This window comes from Bidens hawaiensis, unplaced genomic scaffold (assembly GCF_021521415.1).
Source record: "Bidens hawaiensis isolate Kalapana, Puna unplaced genomic scaffold, B.hawaiensis_p1.1 tig00023208_1, whole genome shotgun sequence".
In the NCBI taxonomy this organism is placed as follows: Eukaryota; Viridiplantae; Streptophyta; class Magnoliopsida; order Asterales; family Asteraceae; genus Bidens; species Bidens hawaiensis.
The window spans coordinates 248,291-270,152 of NW_027493635.1; the positions used below are offsets into that span (position 1 = coordinate 248,291).

The 21,862-nt window shown below is 35.9% G+C and overlaps 1 protein-coding gene across 1 annotated transcript in view; it reads left to right on the forward strand.

Moving 5' to 3' along the window:
• The window catches only part of LOC143567066 (uncharacterized), a 233,285-nt gene that overhangs the window by 188,495 nt on the left and 22,928 nt on the right, over positions 1 to 21,862 (forward strand). The window lies entirely within an intron of this gene.

Sequence of the window (21,862 nt, forward strand, 5' to 3'; positions counted from 1 at the left end):
TGTTCAATTTCATCTTTTTAGGTCTAATTTAACCCCCAAATCTCAGTAATTGACTAAATCGGGTCCAAACCCGAAAACTAGATAGGTTATTAAGTTAGATCTGAGATAATGATTTGTAAATAGGTTTTATACTAAGATTTGTTGGAAGAAATCATTTGGTTTTGGATCTTGGGTTAAGTATCCAACAAATCAAAACCCAATTGATATGTATAACCGGGTAGAAACACAGGTTCGAATCTTGATAAGTTTGAAATTAGGATTAAAAATACGGACCATGCTTTAAACAACACGAATCGGAGTCAAACATAAGTCAACAAAAAGTCAAAATTGGTGAAACTGATGAACAGCATCAACACAAGGTCGTGCTTCAAAAAGCACGACATCATGGTTCGGATTCTGTAATAGTATTTTAAGAATTTTTGTTGAATTTAAAACTGATTTGGGTACAAATTGCACATGGCCGAATTTGGAGACGATGTACATGCATTCGTAGTCTTCCCAGGATGCGATGCAAGGGACCGAAGAGCCCAAACTAGATTGACCTACCTCAACCGACGCTTCCGAGAACCGAAATTTTATGCTTATAGGGATACGTTGAGGCGAGTTAATCAGTGGAATAGTTTCAAGACCATTGTGAGAGGACCATGGAAACGGGTTTTTGTTCAAAGAGGGGAGGCTATCACAGAATTAACAAAGGAGTTCCTATCCTCTTTCTCTATTAAGACAAAGAACTTGGACATGTGGGATGAAGACGGCGTTGAGTTCTGGTGTGGGGGTGAGTGGTACACAACATCGGTTACCTAATTGGGAATAGATCTGGGAATTTACACGACTGAGGAAACAGACAGTGAAATTTGGTTCAGAGCCGCAACAACATTCGCGGATGAAGATGGTGATGATGACACAGAGGCTGGGTACACAAGGGTAGAAGCATGGGAACAGTTGAGCTACGGGGACGAAAACTACAATGCGAGCAGTTCAAAGAGCATGGCACTACGTGAATGTGACCCACTTATGAGATACATTCACCGCATGCTTAGCCACACTGCCACTGCTCGGGGTAAAAGTGAGGGGGTTGTGAACCTGAAGGATCTATGCCCCGTATTGCATGAAGAATGACATACCATGCAACATCACTTATTTATTCTGCAAGCTGTTCACAACAAATGCAAATGCGAAAAGCCGAAACATCCCGATTTTTGGTGGCCCGTGGATCTATAATCTTTATGGAGTTTATGATGTAGACAGAGAAGGGACCCGAAGCCCAGACCTGATTGCTCTTCGCCTTGATTATTGTATCAGCATGAGATGGTTCAACAGATCAGTCGAAACCCAGATGTGTGGAGATTTCATGATGCCTATAACCTGGTTTGGGATCCTGAGGACCAGGCATATATGTTGCTCTAGGACGTGCCCGAGAGGAGAGGAGGATCACCACCCAGAGAGACCCGCCACCTCACCTACCATCAGCAGGGGCCATCTTTATCAGGGGCTAGCCCCAGCTCGCCACATGATAGTCGATATTCATTCGATGGCCTATATGGCCTCATTGATCAGTTCTCAGCTAACACTACTGCCTCATTTACAAGATCATAGGACAGATCGCTGCCTCCTACGCACAGCGGGCAGCTGAATATGCAGAAACAAGCCGATAATTGACCGTTTGGGATATCGCATGGACAGGCAGTGGGGACTATTTGACCCAGACACGAGCAACTGATGAACAGCGACACTGGTAGGTCGGGCATGGGCATGGGTGGGTTAGTTGTATTTCCATGACATTATTATGTGTGTTTAAACAATTTACATTCTGTCATTTGTCTGTTTGTTTGGATACTCTTTATGGCCGTAGGTGCCAAGACATTTTAGTAGCTACTTATTTAGCCCGTGTGGGCAGGGAATCGACAGTTCCATACCCGATTTTCAAAAAAATTATGTTTGGCTGTTTGTGGTTGTTTGCAGTTTTACATTATACATGTACAAAATAGGAAAACGGACGAAAAACAGGGGATGCTCTGTCAAAATTTCGTTAACCAGTAGGGAAGTACCTCTCTATTTTAAAAACAACATACTTGGTATTTTTATCAATCTTTTCACATTGAGGACAATGTGAGGTTCAAGTGTGGGGAGGGAAATTACCTGACCAATTGCTTGTTAAACTAATTATAAAAATTTCTCTAATAAACAAAATTTTTGTAGCAAACAAAGACTATTTTCACAAACAAAAACCAAAAAAAAAAATCCAAGATAATTTTTGCAAATAACCAACTATATTCTACTATAATAAAAAAAGTGAAATAAAAAGAAGTTTTGTAATATTGAGAATACATTTATGCAAAACATGGCGTTACACCTAAATTCCTCCGTTACTGTGAGATAAAACTCATGCCATATAAATATATCTTTTTTCAGAAGCTTTGAGTGAGTCATATGTTTCGTGTGAATTAGAACTTGTCATAATTTTTTTCATTTCAAGACCGCACGAAGCATTGTGTAACGTAGAAGGTAATATTGTCACAATTCCATCAAATCATTCTCCAACTACAAAACCCGAAAACCTCAAAACCTTACCATACCACTTTGTCCTTATCACCGCTAAAATACAACAATGGTCTTTTATCAGCAGACCCTAAAGAATTGAAAATACATTCTTTATATTTCAATTTCCTTTGCTGCATACACTTCACAAAGCCTAAGTTGCCTCCAGAACTTAGGGAGATAATTTTTCTCTTTAGCAATGACGTGAGGAAAAAATGACACCAAGAAAAACAAAGGCCACCATTTTGTGGAGTTTCCAAAATCACAATAAAAAGAAGAGCAAAAAGATACGAATGATGCTTAGGCTGCAAAACTGATCCCACGAAGGAAGATGTGCAAAAAGTCAAACTCAGTCTCAGCATGAATATACCGAACTAATGGGGGTGGGGGCTATTAGGCTCAAAGCCGAACGATCTATTAGAGTTGGGAGTTATGTTCAGAACATGATTGAGGAAGAACTGATCAACATCCTCGACAAAACTGGTCTTGACGATTTGACCTTAAAAGAGTCACTATGTTTTAAAAAAAATTGCAATTGAGAGAAAAGAAGCTAATGATTGATGACATCTTAAGACTCCCAACAATCAGCAGAAGTTGTATTTACTAGCTCCATCCTCATTAACCTAAACCCTTAAGTCAACACCCAATAACTACTCAAAAAACAACCTATTTTTACCTTCTGAACTATGCAACCCTTCACAAACACTACGTCAAAAAGGGCTTTAGCCACACATGTGCTGAAATCAGTTTGCCACAATTCAGATTAAATGTGTGGCTAAAGGTCACCAATCATAGTTTCTGCTACCCGACTTTTATTTGTGTGAAAAAAAAACACACCTGCTAGAACCTTTAGCCACACATGTTTGGTTCATGTGACAAAAACACACCTGCTCTGAACCTTAGTCACACATGTTCGGAGCTTTAGCCACACATGTTTGGTCGTGTGACTAAAATACATACCTGTACACAGCTGGTCAAAACCTTTAGCCACACTTTCACCAAAATGTGACATTTACTAGCCACACTTAGAAAAAGTGAGGCCAAATGTCATTTACAGAAACAATAGTTCTTTAATAATGTGGCTGAAAGATAATACATATGGCCAAACTTAAGGGTTTATGTGACCATATAACATTGTTTGTTAGCCACTCATATACTTTTATGTGTGACTTATAGCTAACTATGACATTAAAACAAAACGCGTGACTATTAACATTTAATGATCACACTTTAATTATTTTGTATGTGGCTAAAAGCTAATATATATGGTCACGCTTACGTGTTTATGTGACCATAAAGCATTATTTGATAGTCACTTATAATATTTGATGTGTGGTTAAAAGCTAATAGTGATAGCAAAACAACAAATGTGAATATTATTAGTTAATGGCCACACTTTATACTTCATGTGACCATTACCTTCACCTCCTCCCAATTACAAACCTAATCCATAAACATCGATTGAAGCTCATTACTCTTCTTCATCACTTTGCTTCTTGCTCCAAACTTCATCAACCATCCTTCAATCAAATCTAACGGGGTTTTTTAACATGATTAATTAGATACCTAGAGATGTCATAAACATGTTAGGGTTTGAATTTTGTTGAGTACAGTTGGCTGATAGATTCGTTCTCATTTATTGATTGGTCTGTAACACGATATTAAACATTATTATTTATCGATTTTTGATTTTAGGATATAGTATTCTGAGACTAGTTTTCAGAAAGATAAATTTTGTAATTTTTGGATGAGTTTTGAATACCTTTTATGATTTTACAAAAACATATGTCAAAGCTGATTCGGGGAGTTATATTCTGGTCCATTTTTCGGACACCATAACTCCCTAATGACAAACCCAAACGGGTTGGTTCCACTTCTGGAACTTATAGAACCATTAAACTAGTTTTTGTTGCGCAATCTGCTGAACTGTTAGTACCTATCTGTAATGGTTGAATTATTCTGAGTTTTCTATGCATGAGAAAAATTAATAAAAATTTTTTGAGAAACCTGATTCATATATCCTAGTGTGGTAAATTTTGTAGAACTTATCTGTAACACCCCAGCCCGGAAGGGTGACGTGTCACTATCATAGATGTCAAAATATAAGACATAATTCCATAAGTTAAACGGTATTACAGAGCCCTAGGTTTAATTATTTATTACATAACATCAGTTCTAGATAAGCTAGCATAGGCTACCAAAAGTGACTAACTTTGTCAGTCCAAAAGTCCTAGAGCTCAGTTTTTCTCTCTTCACACCCCACCCAGAGTAACCTGTGAACCTGCTAAAGAAAAAGGATTTACGGAATGAGCTGAATGCACAGTACGGATAAAATGGCACAAGTAACAATAATAACAATTTAAATATATCAAACAATAACATAACATAAGATGATGCGACACAAAGTGAAGCAAGCCAATAAAGTAAATCGTATCACATGGATGCAACTGTGAGCCGAATTCTTAACTTATTACTTAAAAACATGCACATAGAGCTGCAGACCCCATGTGCCGAACGTGCAATGGAGCGTGGGCATCACACACCATCCACCATAGTCATATACATATATCCTAGGACCAGTCCATACGCCTCCTAATGGCCTCATGTACCTCACAAGTACTAAGGAGAAGCCGTGATTTAGGCTCACCGTCACGGCCGGTGCCACGCCATCGATGCCACAATGTCGTGCTTGTGGTCACCCCCTCAAGTAGGAACATGCTCAGAGTAACAGATTATAACAGCTGAAACAACACTACAAAAATACATCCAAAGTACGCTCTCGAAGCGTCAACGCAGATACATAATCATATCATTATCGTTGAAGCATGCAATAACGAGTACAATATAATAATTCTATCACATGCTATTAGTCATATAACAAATAATAATCATAACATGAATCGAACGGACAGCCAAATGAATCGAGTTATCAAAGAACGTTAGGAGTTCAAAAGGAGCATATATATAATATCAACAGGGCTTATAACAAATGAATATAATAACAATAAGGAGGGGTTAGGATCCGTACCTTGAATACAATTCACAATCTTGTTGGACTTGTTTCTTTTAGGGGTCGCGATAACCTACAAGTAATTTATATTTGATGAGATCTGACCTTTTTCATTTTATATTATCTTACTATTAATTTGGTGTCGTAATTCGTAAGTATTGTTATTATTTATTATTGTATGATTTGAGTGGAGCATTATTTAGTTTTTTTTTACTCGATATTATCTCTGTTGTTTTATTAGATGAGTACTAAAATATTTATAAGGTTCAACATTTATAAGCTCTAAATTTGTTTCAGTGTGTTACTACATTTTCTTTGTAAACTTCGGTATAACATTTGTTATTATATAATTGTTGTTAATATCGTAGAACGTTATTATAAGTTTTTTTCAAAGTGTTAGTAGAGTAGCATTAGATCATGATTATTATATTTATAACTTTAGTGAATATGAGCACATAATTGAGCAAACAATTTTAAATTCTAAGTTAGTAAAAAATTACCTAAGATATCCTTTGAATTATTTAACTATTAAAGTATGTATAATTGATACAATATGAAAATGGGCCACATGCAAAACAAAGTGAGCTACAGTAGATCGGGATTAAACACACGAACTCTTAAACTAGTTTTTTTTATTCATATGTTTACCAGCAAACCAAAGCCTTAGGTATTCTTAAATGTAAGTAGTTAATTATTAATCATTACTTCAAAGTTCCACTATCTTTAAATTTAAATTTTGGTAGGAGGTTCCCAACACCAGATTTTGCAAGCATTGATCATAAGTTTCACAATCTAAACCAAGATTTGAAAGGCTTAAGGACTACATGTGTGCTTAGTTTGGTGGCACTGAAGTGATGGTTCACTCCGATGGCAGTGGCGCGCTGTAGCAAGTGGCGCCTGCAAATCCGCAATGGAACGGAAGACGCGAAAATGTCGGGTGGTCTGTGGACAACAGTAAGGGAGATACGAACGAAGAGGTGTTCGGCTTTACATTCTTTGCGACAATACGGCCTCTGGAGTTAAGAATATGTTTGTCGGGAAACGTTTCGGTAGTGGCGCGGGAAAGGTTAATGTTTCTGATGACCTTAGAGTGATGTCACGTAGTGGAGGTGACGAGTAGTAGAGTTTTCTTTGGGTTAATTGTAAGTAAGGGGGTTGGCTGGAGGTGGTAACATGGTTGTCGTGAAGATCATACACTTGAAGAAGAATAGGTGTGTCTAAGGAATGTTGTGAGGAAAGTTGAAGCAAGTCTTGGTTTTTATAATAATGGTTCAAGAGCCAAGTTCAAAATATCTTTGACACAGGTGCAATTATTAGAGATGGTCTAACACGTATGATGCATCTAGAGCTTTGAAAATAATAACGATTGAAGAAGGTGCAACAGTTCTTGTCTGCAAAATTTGATGTAGGAAGGAAGTAAGGTAGGTTGGAAAAAGTCAAGGGTGGTGAACACATTTGTCCAATCAAGGGTTTCTCTTCCATACTAGTTATCATGATTGTCAATTATTTATTTGATTTCATGTTTACGTAACTTAATATCTGATTGTATTATTATTATTATTATATTGTTTATATTAGATTTTACATATATCAATCAATTTGAAGTCTATATGTTTTCTTTTACTTCTATTTATGTTATTACTATTGTTATTTAGTTATTTTTCGTTTTCATCGAAGTACACAAGGCGTTGGATTTTCCTTTGTTTGGCAAACTTATCACCTTTATACTCTTATTATATTTTTATTACTTTTATTATTATTGTTGTTATTATTATTAATATATTTTTCTTTTACGGTTATTTCATTATCCTTAATCTTTTCTTTGCGATTAAAATTAGCTTGTACATGCCAAAATCTGTTTCGTGAACTGAATGATCATAAGTTAAGTTGTATGATGAATATTTGGTTGCTTTGCCATAATATGATGTGTGGATACATGTTAGGACTTTTGATGTTGTTGACATTACTTATTATCACCAACAATTCATCGGGTCAAGTTTGTGTTTGTGTGTGAGTTCATACGTGGGTCTTAGAATCATTTGTTGTTGAACATACTCTCATAACTTAAAACACTTGTACTAGGTAACAGTTAGCGAGTCAAATGCATTCATTTGGTTTTGAGAAAAATCTATTACACGCGACACCAGGTTTTGGATTGAAAACACGGACATACTTACATATTGGTTTTGAAAACACTAAACGTTTGCCTATACTTGTTTTCTGGATTGAAAACACAAAACGTTTTGAAGTATTGGTTATATAACCTGCTGAAACGGGTATAAACAAGCTGAACTGCTGATTTTATATTGTTAAATTGCTGCAAAACTGGTCAAAACACGTTGAAACGATCTGTTAAGTGCTGAAACGAGCTGTTTAACATGCTGTTTGATGTAAAAACGAGCTGTTGCGTGCTGAAACGAACTGAAAACTTGGTGAAACAAGCTGTTTGACATGCTGTTTGCTGTTAAAACGAGCTGTTAAGTGCTGAAACGGACTGAAAAATTGCTGAAACGAGCTATTTAACATGTTGTTTGCTGTAGAAACGAGCTATTAAGTGCTGAAACGAACTGGACTAGAACATGAACTTTAATGATAAAACTGTTTGAAATATGGTTTAAGCCAAAGAGAGTTGCATTTTAACTTTGAATATTTTGATTTTAGCAAGCTTTAATGATTTTTGAACTTTCTATTAAACTTAGTTGTTTTATTTAATTTTTAACTAATTCTAGCAAGCTTTACGTTTGAAAATGTCTGAATATGTTGATTCTAGCAAGCTTTAATGATTTTTGAACTTTCTAGCAAACTTAGTTGTTATATAGGATGTTTAACTCATTCTAGCAAGCTTTACATTTGAAAATGTATGAATATGTTGATTCAAGCAAGCTTTGATGTTTTGGACAAATTCTAGCAAACTTAACTGTTTTGCTTGAATGTTTAAAAAAATAGTCAAAAATAATAATAAAAAATCATAAGTCAAAATATAAATAAAAAACGAAAAAGGTAAAAAAACTAAAACATTTCCTCCGTTGTCCTTGTTCAAAATAAAAAATGACCCAAAACCTATTTTGACCCGTTCCGACCTTGACCCATTTTAACCCGGACCCGTAATGACACGAACCTTTTGACCTGACCCGCTCCGACCCGAACCATAACAACCCTTTTTTTAATTGACCCGTTTCGACCCTAACCTGTTCCGACCCATAACCCATTTCGACCCAACCCAACCAACCCATTTGCCACCCCTATGTTTAATGTATATCGACGGGTTAGGCGAGTTGTACCTCTTAAGACACAATTTAAAATTATATGCATAATGGTCCATTAGAGATTTCAAGGCCCAATATGGTCCATTAGGACATGTATGACTTGTTTTTGTCTATTATGGTCTAATATGACTCCCTATAACACGATATAACCCTTAAATATCTAATGTTACATATCACATGCCATAATAGGCCACTAAGAGATTTCAAGCCCTAATATGGCCCATTAGAGCAACTATGACATGAAAAAGACTATAATGGGCCACTAACACCAACAAGGCCCAATAAGACCTATTGATGAAGGTATCACATGTTATCGGCCATTAACATCTAACTATGACTAATGACATTCCTATACAACTTTCTTAGAGCAACTATGATGTGATAAAGGCTATAATGGGCCACAAACACCGGTTAAGGTCCAATAAGGCCCATTGATGAAAGTATGACATATTATTGGGCGTTAACCAAACTATGACTCACTAAACTCGTATTAAACCATTTTAGAGCAACTATGATATGATAGAGACTACAATGGGCCACTAACAACAATCAAGGCCCAAGACGGCCTATTAATGCAAAGTATGGCATGCTACTAGGCGTTAACACCAACTATGAGTCACTACACTTCTTTAAAACCTGTTAAATTAACTATGACATAATAGAGATATACTGGGCCATTAACAACAATCAAGGCCCAATATGTTCCATTAATAAAAGTATAACATGTTATTGGGTGTTGGCACATGACTATGGCTCACTACACTCATATACAACCTCCTTGTAGCGACTAGGACATGATAGATGATATAATGGGCCACTAATACCAATCAACGCCAATTGATGAGACCAACTATGACTCACTACACTCATATACAACCTGTTAACGTAGCTATGACATGATAGAGACCATACTGACCATTAACAATCAAGGTCTAATAAGGCCCATTGATGAAAGTATGACATATTATTGGTAGTTAACCAAACTATGACTCACTAAAAACCCTTTTAGAACAACTATGATATGATAGAGACTACAATGGGTCACTAACAATAATCAAGGCCTAAGACGGCCCATTAATGCAAAGTATGACGGCCAACTATAACTCACTACACTCCTATACAACCTGTTAACGTAACTATGACATGATAGAGACCATACTGGCCATTAACAACAATCAACGCCCAATATGGCCCATTAATAAAAGTATGACATTATATTGGGCGTTGACACATGCCTATGGCTCACTACACTCATTTACAACCCTCTTGTAGCAACGGGGACATGATAGATGCTATAATGACCACTAATACCAATCAAGGCCCATTGATTAATGTATGACATGTTGGGCCATTGACACATTAACACCTAACCATGACTAATGACACTCCTATACAACTCTTTTAGAGCAACTGTGACTTGATAGATGCTATAATGGGACACTAACACCGATCAAGAACTAGTATGACCCACTAATGAACGTATGGTTTATTGGGCGTTAACACTGATTACTACACTCTTATACAACTCTTTAAGAGCAACTATAAATATCACATGTATTTATTTTATATGTTTTAATATTTAAAATACAATTTCTTATATTGTTTAAGGTTTAATTAGTTGTTATATATATATATATATATATGTTTACACTAACAACTCTTTATTTTAATTATTAAAAAAATAATTCTATTTAGTTCCTATTAATTTCACTTCCCTCAAAATTTCAATTAAACTCACCCTCTCTTTTCTTCAAAAAAATTTAAATTACCCTCTCTTTCTTAAATCTAATTTGACCACATATTTAACCTAACTTTTTTCTTTCTCTTCATTCCTTCTTATTCTTCTTCTTCTTCATCATCATCTCTCTACACCCACCATAATCCTTCTTTCTTAATTCTCTAACTCATTCAATTCTTAACCAAATCCTTTGATTTTGGGCTCTAATCTTATTATTTTTGCGAGAGGATTTCACGTGTGGTGTCGGTTTTCATCAATTCTATCTCGATTTTTGCTGGATTCGTGTTGAGTGTGAAGAACCCTAAGAACCAAGTTTGGGGATTTTCAATTTTAAGTGTTATTTCTTGTAATTGAAGCTTAGTACATCGCCTTTCATCGCTAAAAGATATGTATTTCACTTATTTTGATTCAAGATTTCTAAGGTTTAAGTTTTGATGACAACAGTTTGCTGACAGATTCGTTTTTGTTTATTTATTGGTATGTAACTTGATGTTAAACGTTGATTATTGGACGATTGTTGATTCTAGGATATAGTACTATGATTCTAGTTTCCAGAAAGGAAAAGATTGTAATTTTGGACGAGTTTTAAATAGTTTTTATGATTTTACAAAAACACTGGTCAAAGCTGATTCGGGGAGTTATATTCTGGTCTGTCTTTCAGACACCATAACTCCCTAATGACAAAACTAAATGGGTTGGTTCCAATTCTGAAAATTAGTATTATGAGTTTTGAAGACCACCCAATTGGTCTTGCACAATTTGGATTAATGAGTTGATAGAATCATTAAACAAGTGTTTGTTGTGCAATCTGCTGAACTGTTGGTACATATCTGTAATGGTTAAATTAATGTGAGTTTTGTATGCATGAGAAAAATATAATAAAAATTGTTTGAGAAACCTAATTCATATATTCTACTGTGGTATATTTTGTAGAATTTTTACTTAATTTTTTCTTAGTGAATAAAATCAGTTTGTACATGTTATAATCTGTCTCGTGAACTAAGTGATCATAAGTTAAGTTGTATGATGAATGTTTGGTTGATTTGCCATGATACGAGGTGTGAATACATGTTAGGACATTTTAGTAAAGTTGAAATTTATTATTATCACCAAAAAGTTGTCGATTCAAGTTTGTGTTTGTGTATACATTATGCCTAATGTGATTGTGCGTGATAGTCGTCGTGCTATGCGCGGACGTACCACGGTACCTAGGAAGGGTGAAAACCATCGTGGTGGGGCATCACTTGCTGGATCACATGAGGATGGTGTTGGTAGTGTCGATGTCGATGGTCTACAAATGTATACTTCTGGGAGACATGCCATCTATCGTGCTTCGGGATACCTCTGGGAAGTATGTTTTTAGTTTTAACATTTTCATTATTTATGTTACAAATATACTTCCTTGGTTATTTCAATATTATAGGTTTGCGAGTCATGAAATTCATTGGAATATCATAAAAATACTAATCGAACACTATGATGGACCTTGTGCTACATTCAGAATGGTTCCAAAGAATGTGATCGCTCGTATGGTTGCTCGTTTTAGGGTAATATATTAGTTAATTATTTTATATCTGCTTGGTTTGGTTTGGTTCGGTTTAAAAGTTATACGGTTTGGTTTTGGTTTACATAAATCAAAAACCGTTACCAACGGTTTGGTTTATAGATTGACGAAAAACCGCGAAAACCGGACCGTGAACACCCCTACTTGGCTTTGAGGTTTCGCCTCACATTAACCCTTTACTAGTTATGATGCTAATATTTTAACAATTTTAGGTTCAAAAAGTTATAGCCGAAATGGAAAAAGAACTAGCAAATGAAAGGAAGTCAAGAAACGAGCTGGAAGAACGAGTGCAACGAATGGAACAAATGGAAAAAGAACTTAAGGAAAATGAAGAAAGGAGGAAAAAACAATTTGATGAGTTTATGAGAAAGTTTGAGGTTTGTAGTAATTAGTAGTAGTTTCAAATATTTTGAATTTATAACTTATTAGTGAAGGTTTGGTAATGTAAACCCGTTTTGAATTTATGTTATTGGGTTTGTTAAACCTATGAAAAAACATGTTTTGAATTTTTGCTAATGTGTTTAGTTACATTTAGAAAATTATGCTTTGAAATGTCTTACGCATTTCTGACGGAAAGGAGCATAGGAAACAACCCAGTTATCTAGTAGTGATATGTGACCAAAGCTTATACAACAGCCACACTTAAATTATTATGTGTGACTAAAGGTTAGACAATAATCACACTTAAAATTGAAAAAGTTTTGTGTGGCAAAAATTAACCATTAGCCACACTTACAATAAATTCATGTGACTATATAATAGAAAATGTCACACTTACAGTAAATTGATGTGGTCATTGCTACCAATTAGCTACATTTATCTATGTATGACCAAAAGTATGATAATAGCCACACTTTATATTACAAAAGCATTATGTGTGACAAAAGGTAAGACAATGGACACACCACAAACTACAAAAGAGTGTTTGAGTGGCAAGTTCACATTTTTAGCCACATTGACAATAACCTCCCGTGTCTATATGATATGATTAGCCACACAATACATCACTATGTGTGACGAAAAGCTTGACGGTAGCCACACTTTAAATTATGAAAATCATTATGTGTGACAAAAGGTAAGACAATAGCCACATTATAATCTACAAAGGAGTGTTTGAGTGGCAAGTAAACATTTTTAGCCACAGTTAATATAAAATCCAGTGTCTATATGATATAATTAGCCACACTATTATTAAATTCAAGTGGCCATTGCTTTGCTATATCCACACGGTATAGGTCACAATGCTCGCTTACCATAACCCTATTGGCCACATTATTATAAAATTCATGTGGATGAAACATGAATTCATGTGGCTCTATACGTGCAAAGGTCACACCTAGTAAATAGTCATGTGGCCATTTTCTACCGTTTAGCCACACTTATTGGAGAGGCTTCTTGATGGCCAGCAACTAATGTTGGTATCCTTTAGCCACACTTATAACCACATAAGGCCATTAAAAACTATGTGCAGCCATGTCATACCTAAAGTGTCACGACCTTTGGTCACACATAACCTGAACCAAATGTGTGTGGCTAAAGGCCTACAGCCACACTTTTTCCATGTGACAAAAGGTCATTTTTCACGTAGTGAAAGGTGGAGATTTGAACTTGTCACAAGCCTATTCATCACAGGTTACATCTTGGCTAAGAGTGTTCACATACCTACATCATAGGTATGATCAGATATAAAACTGAGTGTGAGAGAACATTTTGAGAATGTGACGTTTTGCATAAACAGAAGCTTATAAAAACAAAACATATTTTTATATATCACTACGTATATCCTTATGATTTAAGGTTGGTTAGTTGTTTCCATTATCTTGGAAAATTTTTGGGAATGTTTAACCTACGGTCCTAACTTTCTATTTTGAGAGAAATGTTTATAAGTAGCTTGCTTGAGGACAAACAAGGTTCAAGTGTGGGGATGTTTAATGTGTATAAAATTATACATCTTTTAAGCATCAAATAAACTCTAAAAACTGCAACTTCTATCAAATAACATAACACAGAAGGCTACTTATCATAATTAAATACAATTTCAGGTAAATCCAAGCCTCAAACGAAGAAACAAGCAAAAAGACGAAGAAAACCGGAAGAAAACACAAGAAAAGCAAGAAACACGCCCCCATGCTTTTGAACACAAGAAAATACAAAAATCTACAAAAAAAAAAGACAAATACTGAGGACAAAAGCACGGGGCCGTGGTCACCTTTAATATGAAGACAAAATAAAATTAGCACATGTTAATAAAAGCACGGGGGCGTGCCTCAGGATGCACGCCCCCGTGGTTGAGTCATTATGTACGATTTGACAACATGTAACTGGGACACGTAGACATGGGACCGTGCTTCTTTGGGCACGAGGCCGTGCTTCACTCTCCAGACAGTCTATAAATAGGAGCTCATGTTGCACTGAGCAAGTGTGCCTTGAAGAGAATTCTATACGGTTTTCATCATCATCCATCATCACCAACAACATCATAATCCACCATCATTAACAAGGGAGGCTCATCCACTTTTGGTTAGATTGTTCTTGTTTAATCATGTGTTTGTTATCATCATCTCTTGTTATTTTCACAAAAATGCTCATTATGAGCTAAATTCCATTTCCCATCTATAATCTATGAAGAAGCTTTGTTTTACTTGATAATTATGTAAAACATGTGGTTTAGTTTGATAAAGTACATGGTTATTTTGTAATTATCCATTGATGAAGAAATGTTTATCACTCTAATCCAATACACCAAAGTTGATGACTAAAAATCATTCATGATCACTCATGTTCTTGGAAACTAGAAATGGTAAAAAGAATACTTTGGTAATTTATTCAAGATAAAACATGGATCTCTATGTTGTACTTAGAAATGATGAGATATAGATTATGATCTATTTCTTTTGTTTTGATAATTCTGAAATAATATTGTTAACACGATTGCTTAGGTTACCATGCTAGTTAAATAAATCATATGTTAATGGAATGTGTAATTATAACCTAATCTAATCAACCAAGGGGAGGTTGTGTGATTTAATTACAACCACTCGAAGTTGTAAGGATTGATATTTGAGAAATCGAAGTCAATTCTAATCATTATACTTTACCAACTTCTTGTCTACTTAAATTTGTATTTTCAGGGTAGCATGCTATTAAGCATAGGATGGACTTAAAATATGCATGCTATTATCCATTATGTCATAGAATGTGTTCACTCAAAAATGAGGACCATAGTCTATCATATATTATTAGGGCAAGTCTATCACATGTTTGATTAATAATCATCAAGAAATAATGGAGTGGATTCTATATAATAGATTGTAAACCTTCATATAATTGAATTACTTATTTAGAATTTCTCGTCTTGGTCACCTATATATTATTTATATAAATTTAAAATCAACCCCAAAATGGTTAAAACTCTCCGATTAAACTAAAACAAAGATCCATTATTAGAAACATTTGTGTCCACGGATCGATACTTGGTTCTTACCAATATTATTCTACATATACGATAGGTACACTTGCATATTTTGTGTGTGTTTAGTCTTAGTAAAAATCACTTTTATAAATTTAAAACACGATCTTGTGCCCATCCTTTATATTTCACACCCACATGCACGACAAGCATCATATACCTGCCAGATATAGCCGGCTCAAAACCCGGCGACGTTTGACTAAATATAACTAATCGATTATAAAAATAGTTACCATAAAGATAAAATATCTCAAATAATTGACATAAACAAGTTCCAACAAATAATATATTGGGAATATAATAAGCTATATCGGGTATATAATCGGGTAAATGGGTTTATGTTATCGTGTAATCGGGTCGGGTAATTAGCTATATTAGAAATCCCAAACCCGTCCCAAACCCGCGAAAAGTTTCAAAACTAATCCCAAACCCTAATGGGACGGGTATTACCCGTCCCATTTATGTCGGGTTTCTGGTTTTCCCATTGGGTTCAGGTTTCATTTCCATCCCTAATCCTAACTACCACACACATCTTAAACCGTTTGCCTTCCGAATTAATTGGAAACAAAACCTCTAATATAGTTTTGCATAATCAAAAACCCGAATATAAGTGTATGTAGGTTTTTGGTTGTTTGGCATATTATAGAAGCACCAAAACGAAATGTGACAAGTTTGAAGAAAGAGGTAGACCCGAAGTCTGTTTGAGTTATCCACCGGGTACTAAAGGGTACAAAATATACAATGCTTAACACAAGAAAATTGTAATATAAATGGATGTGAAATTTATAGAATGTGTTTCCCTTTGCCACAACAAATATAACAGTGGAGGAAGAGGAAATTTTCACTTTTCCTAAAAGGTGGGAGGATGAACCAAAATTAAATGAAAAAAGAGACGGGCCTGAGATGAGCGCTGATGAGCCAAGTGATCTTAATGACAATGGTTCTAGCAACTCCCAAAATGAAACAGATGTGGGTCGTGAGAATGGTTTTTGTCTCTGAACACGAAGCAAAAAAAGAAACATATTCACAAAGTGAAGAGCAAATAACAGAAGAACCTGGCCAACATACATATGATCATGTGAACAACCCACAAGTGAATAACCAAATGGACCATGCCTCAATGATTATGAAGTAAGATTACCCCATCTACAGACCATGAGCAACCCACTTCCAGTCAAAAGTCCTCAACGGTACACTCTTTAGCACATTTTATTTCTTATAATTAATTTATTAATGAACATAATGCGTTTTTGGCGGCTATATCATCGAACAATGAGCGAAGACATTTTCATCAGGACATAAAAGATTCCAAGTGGATAGACGCCATGAAGAAAGAGATCCGAACTCTCGAACAAAACGGAACTTGGACCCTAGAAAAATTACAGAAAGGAAAGCGTGCAATATATTCAAATAGGGTGTACAAAATCAAGTACAAGCCAAATGGGGAACTGGAACGATACAAGGTTGCCTCGTAGTCAAGGGTTTCACACAAATGGAGGGCATAGACTTTCATGAAACTTTTGCACTAGTGGCAAAATTGGTCACCGTTCGGAGTTTGTTAGTGTAGCCATAAAGAAAGGTTGGGGCATCCATCAACTAGACGTAAACAACGCTTTTCTATACGAGGACATTTATATGAAAATACCACAAGGATTTGGAAAGTGTGATGACACCCGAGTTTGCAAACTAAGAAAATCATTATATGGGCTTAAATAAGAATCAAGGAATTTGTATAAAAAATTTACCACCTCCTTGGTCGAAGTTGGTTTCAAACAAACAAGAGCCGATCACTCAGTATTCATTTTTAAAACTAAAGGTGTGTTGTTGCTGCACTCATATACGTTGATGGCGTCATCATCGTTTTGAATGATTCAAATAAAATTCAAGAAACAAAAATGTCCCTCAATAAGAAGCTTAGCATAGCAGACCTCGGGCCTCCAAAATATTTTCTTGGTATAGAGGTAGCTCACAGACTAGATGGTTTGATACTAAGTCAAAGAAAGTACATCCTTATTATCTTGAAAGGCACGGGAATGACGAGTCATCATTCGAGTCCATTTCCAAGTTGGATAAGGGGATGATGAACCACAGGTGGATTTGAACCGATATTGAAGGCTAGTTGGAAGACTTCTTTATCTACAAGCAACAAGGCCCAACATCTCTTACGTGGTTAATGTTTTTAGTCAGTTTGTTGGTGACCCGAGACAAAGTCATATGGATGCCACTAATCGAGTACTCTGATATCTCAAAGCAACCCCGGGACAAGGAATTTTGCTTCTCACAGCTTATTGCGATTCAGACCGGTTGGGATGCCCGTTTATAAGAAGATCACGAACTGGATATCTACTTCTCTTAGGAGGTGCTCCTATATCCTATATCCTGGAAATCCAAGAAACATGCGGTTGTTTCGCGATCTTCGGCAGAAGTGGAATATCGTGCCATGGCGGACATAGTTAGTGAAATCATGTGGATGAGGTGGCTTCTAAAGGAGCTTGAAGTACCCCGGATAGACCGACACAGTTTCTTTGTGACAATCAAGCATCTCATCACATAGTAAACAATCTGGTCTTTCACGAACGAACAAAACATGTAGAAATGGATTGTTATTTCGTTAAAGAACAGGTCGAGTCTAAAGAAATAATTTCAATGCGAATTGATACGAAGATGCAAATTGCCAACATCCTCACCAAACCTTTGGGCACACACCACTTTCGTACCTTACTCGACAAGTTGGGCATAAAGGATCTCCATGCTCCAACTTGATGGGGAGTAATAAAATAGTAAAAGATAGCACACATTACTTCACATATCTGCACCTAATACTCCCTCCGTCTATTTGAATGTGTCCACATTTACTTTTTAGTTTATCCAATTACAAGTGTCCACTTTCAAAATTTATTAATTAATTTCCAAATTTACCCTTAACAGTGCAATCATTCAACTTTCTTAAATTTTGTCTTTTTATATATGTCAAGGGCAATAAAGTCATTTGTTAAGAAAAAAGTACAAGCATTCAAACTTTCTTAAAGTTTGTGTTTTTCAAACTATGACACTTGTAGTGGGACGGAGGGAGTATTTCTTTTGCATACAATATTCCCTTCCCATATTTCTCCCTAAATTACATCCACAATTATGACTTGTTAGTTTTGACACTGTGTGTATAAAGGGTATACCCTTTATAGCAGCGACATTTTTCGCTGCTAAAGACCCCTAAAATCGCCGCTAATGGTTTTAGCGGTGAAAAATCGCCGCTAAAAGTGTCGTCGGTGATGCCGCGTCGCCTATTCTAGCGCTTGAGCAATAGTGGCGACATTTGTCGCCGCTAATACCTCGCCGGAGATTCGCCGGAAAATGCAGAAGACAAAGAGTTTGACGGAAAATTTTCATCACCACAACCACTTTCTTACAAAGTCTAGATTTCTTACTCAAAATTCAACATTAACATTTTCATACATTAATTCAATTAGTTAATTACAAAGAAAATATCTCAAAGTTACAAAAGAGAGAACCACATCCACATGAACACATTTTCTTAAATTACACAAACAAATCATAAAGAACAAATTAAAAGTTACAACAGGCGGTGAATGGCATGGATGGTGGCTAAAGTTGCAGGTGGATGCGGCCCTTTCCGGAGCTTGAAACTGGTGAACCGAAGGTGGCCGGAGCTTTAAAGGGTGAACCAAGGGTGGCTGGAGCTTGAAATGGGTGAACCGATGGTGGCCGGAGCTTGAATCTTGACTGTGGCTGACGGTGTCCCGTGGTGGTGGTTGAATCTTGGCTGTGGCTGATGGTGGCCGGAGCTTGAAGGTGGATGTTGGAGATGACTTCTTTAAATGAGTATGAGTGGTTGAGATAAAAAAGAATTAGAGATAAGGTTTGAATTTTGGGGGGTGGTGAAAAGGTTTTTGTTAAAATGATCTCATCTGTTTGTCTATACCCTTATCAACGGCCGGCTTTAGTTCTTTAAAATGTCACACGGGTCGTGACCTTTAGTGGCGACACTATTAGCGGTGACATTGAGCAATATCCGCGACATGGAAAATGTCACCGGTATTGCTCCATGTCGCTGCTAATAGTGTCGCCACTAAAGGCAACATTTCTTGTAGTGGTAGGCTCCTTATTGTTTTCTCTGTGCCGTTTGGTGGGCGTAGGGGTCGGGTTTTAACCGCGGACTCCCTCAATAGGCGGACCTCTAGGGGCTCCGTCCGTCCGTACTAGTGGCTGGCACAAGCTACCTTTAGCCAATGGGGGCTGCATAAAGAGTACCCGGCGTTACTTAGTTGGTCGTTCCAAAACAAATGAGCTTTTCGTGACCACATCAATAAGGCATCTTCAAATTTTTAATTGGCTGTCCCCATAGTGTTCTAAGGGCTGGATCTTGCAACAACAAAAAGATAGATTTGGGGAAGGTAAATAATAGATGAATTGGGAATTAATAAAGGCAAAATGCTATACACAAGCCACGGGATCAAAATGTGTTCGTTAAGTACATCAAAAAATGTTTGTGTGAGACATACATCCCAAATTGGGATCCTGTTTATACTCGTATGCTTCAATCTAGCATCCAAAATATATGTACATACAAATAGACACCCTAAATAATGAGCTAGCTAGGTTTCGATTAGTAAAAAGAGACCATGTTAAGAAGAGAGACTCGGGTTGCAATTAGGCGTCTTGACAAGAATTGTAGGTGAGAGTCGATGCCTTCGAGTGTTGCCTCCAAGGCCTCTAGCTTGTTCGGTAGAAGTTGAATAAATTCATGTGTCTCACTTGTTTTAACCAGAAATATGTCAAGATGGTTTTTATAAGCGTAACTTAAAAAAAACTGGAAACGTGTTGTTTCAAAGGTTGAAACGGGTTAGTGTTTTATCCCAAAAAAAGTGTCAAAACTGGTTGATGTTTCAACAAAAAACATATAAGTGGTTTTTATGGTTGAACAAGCAGTTCTAATTAGAAAGACATGTTGAACAAGCTGCTGTTTTAACTAAAACATTTTTTAGGTTGAATAAGCAGCGGTTTTTTAACAATGAACAATATTGTTATAAATAGATTAGATTGTGTCAATAATTGTTTTGTCTTATTTAATTTTAACTAATAGTATTTATGCTCAAATTTTATTGAACTCTTCAAATATAGGAATGCCCTTTCCAACTAGTTCGGACTCTGGAGAAAGAATTTTGTAGATATCTGTTGAATCGGTTTTTGTAGGTATTTGTAGGTTTGACGGTGAGTTAGAATGAGTTTGAGCAAAATGATTTTGAGTAAAAATGGCGCGTTTTAGTAAAAAAAAAGGTATCAAATCTGTTCAGGTCAAACGAGTTGAAGGGTACCTCGAGAAAGAACATACTAGAGAAGTAATAAAAAAATCAAGTTATACATTGAGCTGCAATTACCTAAATGCAAATTTGATCATGCTTAACAATCTCAAGTCATGACAACCAATATATATTAGCGTGTATTACGATTACCTATGTGATAACAAGAAATGTATTCCTAGAATTTTTGCATTGAAATGGTATTGAAAAAGCAAGTCTAATGCGCATATGTTTATCAAATAATACGTGAATAAATATGCTCCTTTATGTGAACACCAAATGCAATACTAATGAAATACATGTCCTTCGACGTTAATGAAGACTAATATATCCATCCATGTTCTTAAACATCAAACACATGTTCAGGTAATAAAAGTTGTATGTTGTTCGTACAATCGGTGTGCAAAATTAGCATTACTTCTAAATTGATATTTGACGTGGCTCAATTCACAACCCAGATTCACCCTCTATTATTGCTTCCCTTGATGCTAACTGCCCTCTATAAGTGCTATCTATAAGTGCAATCTTTAGTTACATTTTATAAGTGCAACGACAATCTTTATGTTTAAGGAACAATTTGTGTGTCTCTCTGCATGCATATGTGTGCATGTGTGTGTATGCTTGTTTATGTATGTGCAACATTATTTAGTAGATAACAATAAACTCATTTGATAAATAGTTAACTATTAGATTTTTTTAAGCAATGTTAATGTATGTACATGTGTGTCAGGGGCATTATTGTCTATTCACTTGTGACTGTGTAAGTATATGTATGTTTATATCTATGATTCTATGTATATGCATATGTATATAAATGTATGTGTGTATTTGTGTGTGTTTTTATGTGTGTATATATGAATTTGTGTGTAAGTATGTATGTATGTATGTGTGTATGTACGTGTGCATGTATATATATGTATGTATGCATTTGAGTTTAATAAGCAGCTACATTTGTACAA